Here is a 7,592-nt window from a genome sequence, read left to right as displayed (position 1 = left end):
ACATAGACATAGACATAGACATAGACATAGACATAGACATAGACATACACATACACATACACATACACATACACATACATATACACATACACATACACATACACACTGTGTCTATAAATGACTTTGTAATTTATCTAAAAAAATAATACAAATTTATGAGACTTATAAAACAAATCCCATAAAGTTTATATATGATTGTGTTGATAATAACCAGAATATTGTGTATAAGGGTTTTATGCTTTGTTTTCAAAGCAATTAGATGTCCTTAAAATATCACCTTTAGTAAAATTGAAAACGGTCTAACATTAAATGATTTTCTATTTCATTAAAATACTTGATTGTTTTCTGCTGATTTTGTTATGCTTTAGCTCATGAAAAAGGAGGTGAGTTTTTAAATGCTTTCGATGAACCTATATTAATGATATATAGTGGGTTTCCTTGCACTGTTTTGAAATGTATATAGTGTATTTTGATCCTATTCACCCCATTGCCCTCTCCTGTCCCCTTCTGCAGTCACTTACCTTTCTCTGTTCACATAGGCCCCTCTGCTCTGCTTTCACGCCTTTCACGCCTGCTATTGTTGCTCTCCAGTGGCCTTGAGCTTTCTTGCTGCAGAACTGACAGGCACATGGGCACAGCAGCTGCAGCACTGAGTCCCCGCCCCCGAAATCACTAACTCCTCATAAGTCTCCAGGGAAGCCAGCTCCCCCTCCCCCCAGCATCCTTTAACAGACTGTAAGTCATAAGGGAGGCTCAGGGGCTCTCTTAGGGGCGCTCCCCTGAGGGCTCTGCCTCCTTCCCTAATTCCCTCATGGAGAGGCGCTTGCCAACCTTCTGTGGGGAATCATGGCCACCAAGAGTTCAAAACTGTAATGGCCAGGGCATTCTGTTCCTCAGCCCTCCACTTCTCCCTCAGATCTTGCATTCTACCCCTCTTTCATAATGCTGAGACTCGGAGGGGGTGACATACGCGTCTCACTTAGGACCCAGCATTCAACTGTCACATGTCAGCAGCACTTTGACTAGTCAGGAGGCTCCACTGCTTACTGTAAAAAGATGCTTCTCTGACCAAATCCGACAGCACCACTGATATGCAGGCAAAGGCATAAGAATGTGGAAAGCAGTTTGATAGGCACTTTATGTCTATTTGGTAAAACAACAGAGGTGGCTTCCCTACTAGGCTCTGTGTCCTCCCCAGATCATGGGCTTTGGACAGGTTTAGAGTACCAGGGTGTGTGTATGTGTTCTTTATTAATATGTGTAGATATGTATTTCTAAGTATATATGTGACTCTTCATAGCTGTGTGCTGGCCATTTGCCGCTGGGTCCATTGCATGTTAACACAGACACAAGCCTCCATGAATATAAAGTTGGGAACACTTGGCCAAGCTGGGGTTCTCCAAACCACACCTGGAAGCGATGCTAGTCTTTTCCAGGCTGTGTTCCTGTTCCCCTAATTGTTCTGTGATGATCGTTTTTAAGCAAAGGTAACTAGGCTGTCTTGCCGGTTGCTAAGCTCTCTGCAGAATCCTAACCTTGCCTACCCTAACCCTTTTTTTCCTCTACCATTTTGGTCATTTTCTAAAGAGTTTACTATCAAACGCTTGAAAAATCACTCTAACCAAGTACCCGTTTTACAAACTGGCTTCCTTTAACATATTCGATGTTTTTCGTTGCTTAGATTCTTTCTCTTTGTAATCCTGTTGACTCTTTTCTGTTGACACAGAAATGCAGTGTCTCAGTAAAGAACCATAGTGCTCATTTTTAAAATGCTACTTTATTTGGGGTGTTAACGCCTCTACCTCCTTTCCACTAACCCCCCAACCCGAGGCAGGAGAGAGAAGGTTAGTGGGGAGAGGGGGCACAGACCCCTTTACTTCTCCTGGCTGTTTAGTGATGGGTCTTTAGGGAATAGACCAATCTCCATCAACAGCAGACACAGCCAGCAGTCTTCTCCAAGCCGCTGCGCCCCTCGGAACTGCCATTCACCACAGGCCATTTACATCTTCAGAGTCCTAGACCACACCCCTCTCTGTGCTGCACAGGGAAGGCTGATACCAGCCAGCGAAAGCCATGTCCCCACATGAGACAGGTAACAGCTGCGGACAAACTAAGCCCAACTCAAATCCCACACTTGTGATTAAAACAGAAACATATTTACATAATGTAACTGAGTTTACAAAGAACCTGAAACTTCATAACACAGCTCCCTTCTGTTTAAAAGAATGGCCTTTTCTCTAACATTAATAAATGATATACATTAAAAATAATTATGAAAATTATTCAGGTAAGAATTACATTTACAATGTACAGTCCATTTGTATTTGTCACCCTTGGAAAAAATATTCCATTATCTATCCTATCCTGGTAAGTCCTATGCAATCTTAAATTCTGATCAATATACAATAGCCTATATACCAATACATAATATTTGAGACTAATAGATTCAATAATATACCTTTTATCCTATAATCCGATATCCTTCTCTTATGTCCAATTTGTGAGACCCCCAAAGACTATCAGAAATTGACTCCACTGTAAATACATAAGGGTTTATTGTATATGTGTTTGAACACGGGACCCAAGTTCTCTGACGCAGCATTAGAGAAGTGGGACCCCGAGCCCTGGATGAATAGGGTTTTTAATGGGAAAAACTGCAAGCTGGGGAGGGTTCCATACCTTGGCATTACAGGATTGGGTAAAAATCAGAGGGGTGAGGTGACCTTTCAGCTGAAGTTTAACTTATGATAACTATTCTTTTAAACTACAACTGAAATGTTGGGGAAAAATTTCCCACCCGATTCTGATTGGTTGTTGCCAGGGGAATTATCTCTATAATTTTTTTTTTCTGTGATATTTCCTGGAAGCTGTTGCTAGGAGAGATTAACTTTGTTTTCTGCCAAGTGTACATTCTGTGAGTCTTCCTGGTACCTGAGATCAGCCCCTGGTCACAGGTGTGCACAAGATGGCTTCTTATCTCAAAATGAAGTCACTCAAGCTAACTTAAGCTCTACACTACAAGCTGCTATGTTGAAGCATGTCTCTCTGTGTCTCTGTCTGCTCCAAACTGTCACACTGTCTCTGGTCTTTCCGAAGTGCCACACGCCAACATCACACTGTTATTCTCCTGAGGTAATTGTTGTCTTGGAGGATTACTGCCTCTGTCAGCTAACCCTAAGCCTAGTCCTGGAAGCTTCTAGCTTCTGTACAATCTAACCTAGGCCTAGAAGGCTTTCAGCTTCTGAGACTTACTGCTTAACAAGCTCACCCTTGTGCTTACTGAGCTCTGGGCTGGCTGTTCACCTCAGCTGTTCTTGCTAAAACTCCTCTCCCAGCTGACTTATTCAATCTGGCCTCTCTCTTGGCCCCTGAATTGCTCTGTTTGGTCTCAAACTAATTCCAGCAATCTGCTCTAATCTCCTAGCTTCTTATTCTCTGGCTCCTTCTGTCTTTAACCGCTCTCTGTAAAACTCTCCCAGTAAAACTGTGTCCTCTTCCATTGCCCCTTAAGTATTTTCATTTCCCTTTCTCTTCTCATGAGTCTATTCTGTCAAGTCTTTCTCTGATTCATCACTATTTCTGTCATTAAATTAGACCTCACTTTCAAACTTCTACAAACTTCAATCCTTCTACAAACTATCTTTACCTTCATTGTTTGGAATTAAAGGTGTGTACCAACACACCTGGACCTAAGTTTTTTCGTTTTGTTTTGTTTTAACCTAATACTTACCCTATACCTGGCTGGCCTGAACTCAGATCTGCTTGCATCTGTCTCCAGGATTAAAGGCATGTTTGTATTCTAGCTGTATTACACAGACCTAGAAGGTCTTTGGATGTGATCTGTTGTAGAACAGCCATGTTCTAAATTGAAAATCCTCTACACTGGGATCTCATATTTATATCCTCAGAGCCCTAGACCATGCCCCTCTCCATGCTGGCATGAGGCAGGCTTGTTACCAGCTGGGAAATATCATGCCCCACATGAGACAATTAACAGCTGTGGACAAACTAAAGCCCAACTAAAATCCCACACTTGGGTTTAAACAAAAACACTTACATAACTGAGTTTACAAAGAAACCAAGACTTCCATTACAAGAACGTATACAATATTTTTTTCTTTTTTGAGATGTTTGAACACTACCCACAGCAGGACAGACAGAACTAAATGTGGGGATGGGCGTCAGGTGGCATTACCCAAGAGCCACTCCTGTTCCTTTAGTCTGATGGAAATGCAGGGAGGGTGCTGGTCCTGGCTTCTTAAATCTGGCTTCTGACTACCAACATGGGAATAGATGAGATAAATTGGAGCAGATTTCATTCCTTCCATGAGGGACAGTTGAGACCAAACCAAGAACAATTAATTCTTAGCAATGGTTACTTAACAATGTCTTCAGAGTGAACTGTCCTGGGACAAAGGGGAAAGTCAGAGCGGAAATGAGGTCACTCTGGGGAATGCTCCTGTCACTCCAGAGTTTGGGAAGCTAAGGTAGCAGAAGGTGAGTCTGGGGCCAGCCTGAGCTTTTCGGTGAAGCTCTAAGTCAACAGTGAAGATGGAGTCACTTCTCCAAACTAAGCACAGAGAAGCAGTTCTGGTGTGTGCTTTCCTCTTCTCTTCTGACCCTGGCTCTCACCAGCATCTCATTATTGTATTTAGGTGTGAGCATGTGTCAGGACTTTCATACCAAGTCTAGAAAATCAGCCCCAGATCCCTCAAGAGTGAAGAGTCAAGGACTGTAGTCTCGCTTGCAGGAGATGGGGTGCTCTGTAGAGTTACACTTGTGTCCACTCCTCCCCTCCCTGCCCCCACAATGATCAGCCACTCCCCCCTCTCAGTGACCAGCCTGTCCACACCCTCCCTCTGCCACCACAGACTATAAAAACAACAGACCACAAAGAATGAAAATTCCCCAGGCATTTCATGCTGGGGAAGGGTAGGTGCCTACCCAGGAGAGGTTCTCCTTGGTTGTTACACCTTAAAGGACCGCCTTGCAGGCACGCTGTAGCTGAGACAACAGTTGTGCGGCTGCTAACGGGGGGGGGGGGGGGGGGGGGGGGCCTTTCTGCCCCTCCAGGGAGACATTACAAAATCCAGCTGAGAAGAAAACATACAGGTGTACTTGGAAAAAACAGATGTTTTGAATATCTCCAGACTTTTGCCTCGTGGGGGAGGGGTGTATTCTAAGTACTCATTCACACTACTGCAGGGGTGTGGCCCCCGAGGAAGTGTAGCTGATTTGGGAGTAGTGATAAAGCTATGGCCTATCACACCTGTAATTGGGCTGTGTCTGGAGAAGTGAGGGAATGTCCACCTTCAAATGGCCAAGTGTTTCTCCTGTGAAGAATGTTTGCACGCTTGGGTCTGGTGTGTCGGTTCCACCAGCGAAGGTGCTTGCCACAAGCCTGATGCCCTGAGTTCCATTCCCTGAGATTCATACCGTGTGGGTAGCAACTAATTCTTACGAGTTGCCTCTGATCTTCACAAGTGTGTCGTGGTGTGCACATGCACATGTGAACACTCGCTCGTGTGCATGTGCGAGCACACACACGTAGACAAATGTAATTTTTTTGAATTAAAATTGTTTCAAGGAGACAATCTTTCTGGACTCAGCACAGGCAGAGGGCATGCATGCAGGGGGTTGGCCTAGTGCAGACTGCACCTTGGGGACGCTGATGGCCTAGAAGCTATTGCCCAGAAGAGAAGATGTTCGTTTTCACAAGCCAGAGATCTTGAGAAGTAGAGAGATGCCGTTTCTGCCTGGCCAAGCTCTCCAGCTCCCGGGTCACAGCAGCCTTATGAAAAGGACTTCCAGAGCTGCTTTGGGGTGCTTGAGACTCACTTGGGAGACATCTGCAATACCTGTGTGCTGCTTGTGGAAAGATGGGAGAAGTTGCCAGCAGGATCAAACAAACAAACAAACAAACAAACAAACAAACCAACCATGTGGTAGATGCAAGAGCAGCACCCAGGCTAAACTCAACACTGAAACCAAAGACTGAAAACTCTGTCTGGAAACGAGATGAAAAGCAACCAGATCAGGAAACTGCAGAAGAAATTAAAAAGCCATGATTGTGACTCTCACAGCACCCCCTCAGGCGCCTGCTGTTCTGCCAAAAGACGTTTTTCTAGAGCAATGTTCAATGGTTACCCTCCTTAACCCCCGTCCAACAAACCCCCAGCCAACAGTCTGTAGCTCATTCGAGAAAAGAGAAGTGTACATGATATGAAGATGCTGAATATTTCAGAGGAGAGCTGAATGCTGCTGTGAGGTGTTCTTTACGTCTTCTTTTTTTCATCCCCTTTAATGAATGAAATCAGGGGAACTTCAGGGGATGGAGATGGTGACACGGATCTTGCTGTGTAGCCGAGGAAGGCCTCCTGTAAGTGCCCATGCTTACCTACCTAGCCAAGGGCACTGGATATGGCTGCTAGGAATTAAGTTAGGGTTGGAGGGGCCACAGCAAGGATGAGGCTGTGACAGTTTTATTGATAGCAATCAGACTTCTTTTTAAAATTCCTTTTACATCCTGACTGTAGCTCCCTCTCTCCTCTCCTCCTGGTCCCACCCTTCTTCCCTCTTCCCCTATCCCCCGACTCCTCAGAAAAGGGGAGACCCCCTACCAACCCACCCCACACTCAGACTTTTTATACCTTCATCAGAAACAGAATCTAGTGGCAATTGCCAGGATCAATACGGTTGTTGTTGACAGGGTACAATGATGTTTGCAGACCTGCAACCTACAACTTGAAATCCTCCTGCTTGCAAAAGCCAGTCCTACCTAGAAGAGCTTAAACTTCTAAGCCTTTTAAACTTCATTCATATGTGTACTACGGGACAAATTCTTTAAATACATTTCAATTACTTGAATTAAAACTTTTTTTCTGAGTTCTTAGGTTTAACTACAAAATTATAAATATAGTGAATTTTAATTTCCTGTAAAAAATTTTAAAAAATTTACCTATTAAGGGATGGAGAGATGGCTCAGAGGTTAAGAGCACAGGCTGCTCTTCCAGAGGTCCTGAGTTCAATTCCCAGCAACCACACGGTGGCTCACAACCATCTATGATGAGATCTGGCACCCTCTTCTGGTATATATGTAATAAATAAATAAAATAACTTTTAAAAAAATTTACCTATTAATAATGTATACAGTATTCTGCCTTCATGTGCACAGGCATGCCGGAAGAGGGCATCAGATATAATTTTATTTAGTTTAAAATTATTATTATTGTTACTATTTATTACAATGTATTCATTTTGTATCCCAGCTGTAGTTTCCTTCCTCATCTCCTCCCGGTCCCACCCTCCCTCCCTCTTCTCCCCCATGCCCCTCCCCTAGTCCACTGATGGGGGAGGTTCTCCTCCCCTTCTATCTGACCCTAGCCTATCAGGTCTCATCAGGACTGTCTGGATCCTCTTTCTCTGTGGCCTAGTAGGGCCACCCTGCCAGGGGGAGGTGATCAAAGAGCAGGCAACCAAATTCACAACAGGTGCTCCTGCTCCCCTTACTAGGAGTACCCATGGAGACTGACCTGCCATGGGCTACATCTGAGCAGGGGGTCTAGTTCCTCTCCATGCATGGTCCTTCATCA

At 44.3% G+C, this 7,592-nt stretch overlaps 1 pseudogene; it reads left to right on the top strand.

Moving 5' to 3' along the window:
• LOC129668533 (SIN3-HDAC complex-associated factor-like) overlaps positions 1–6,156 on the top strand; it is a 10,108-nt pseudogene extending 3,952 nt beyond the window's left edge.
• Positions 6,157–7,592: the final 1,436 nt, after the last annotated feature.

The sequence above is a fragment of the Psammomys obesus genome, unplaced genomic scaffold (genome assembly GCF_907164565.1).
Source record: "Psammomys obesus unplaced genomic scaffold, mPsaObe1.curated_primary_1811, whole genome shotgun sequence".
NCBI classification, from domain to species: Eukaryota; Metazoa; Chordata; class Mammalia; order Rodentia; family Muridae; genus Psammomys; species Psammomys obesus.
This window is presented reverse-complemented; position numbering and strand designations above follow the sequence as displayed.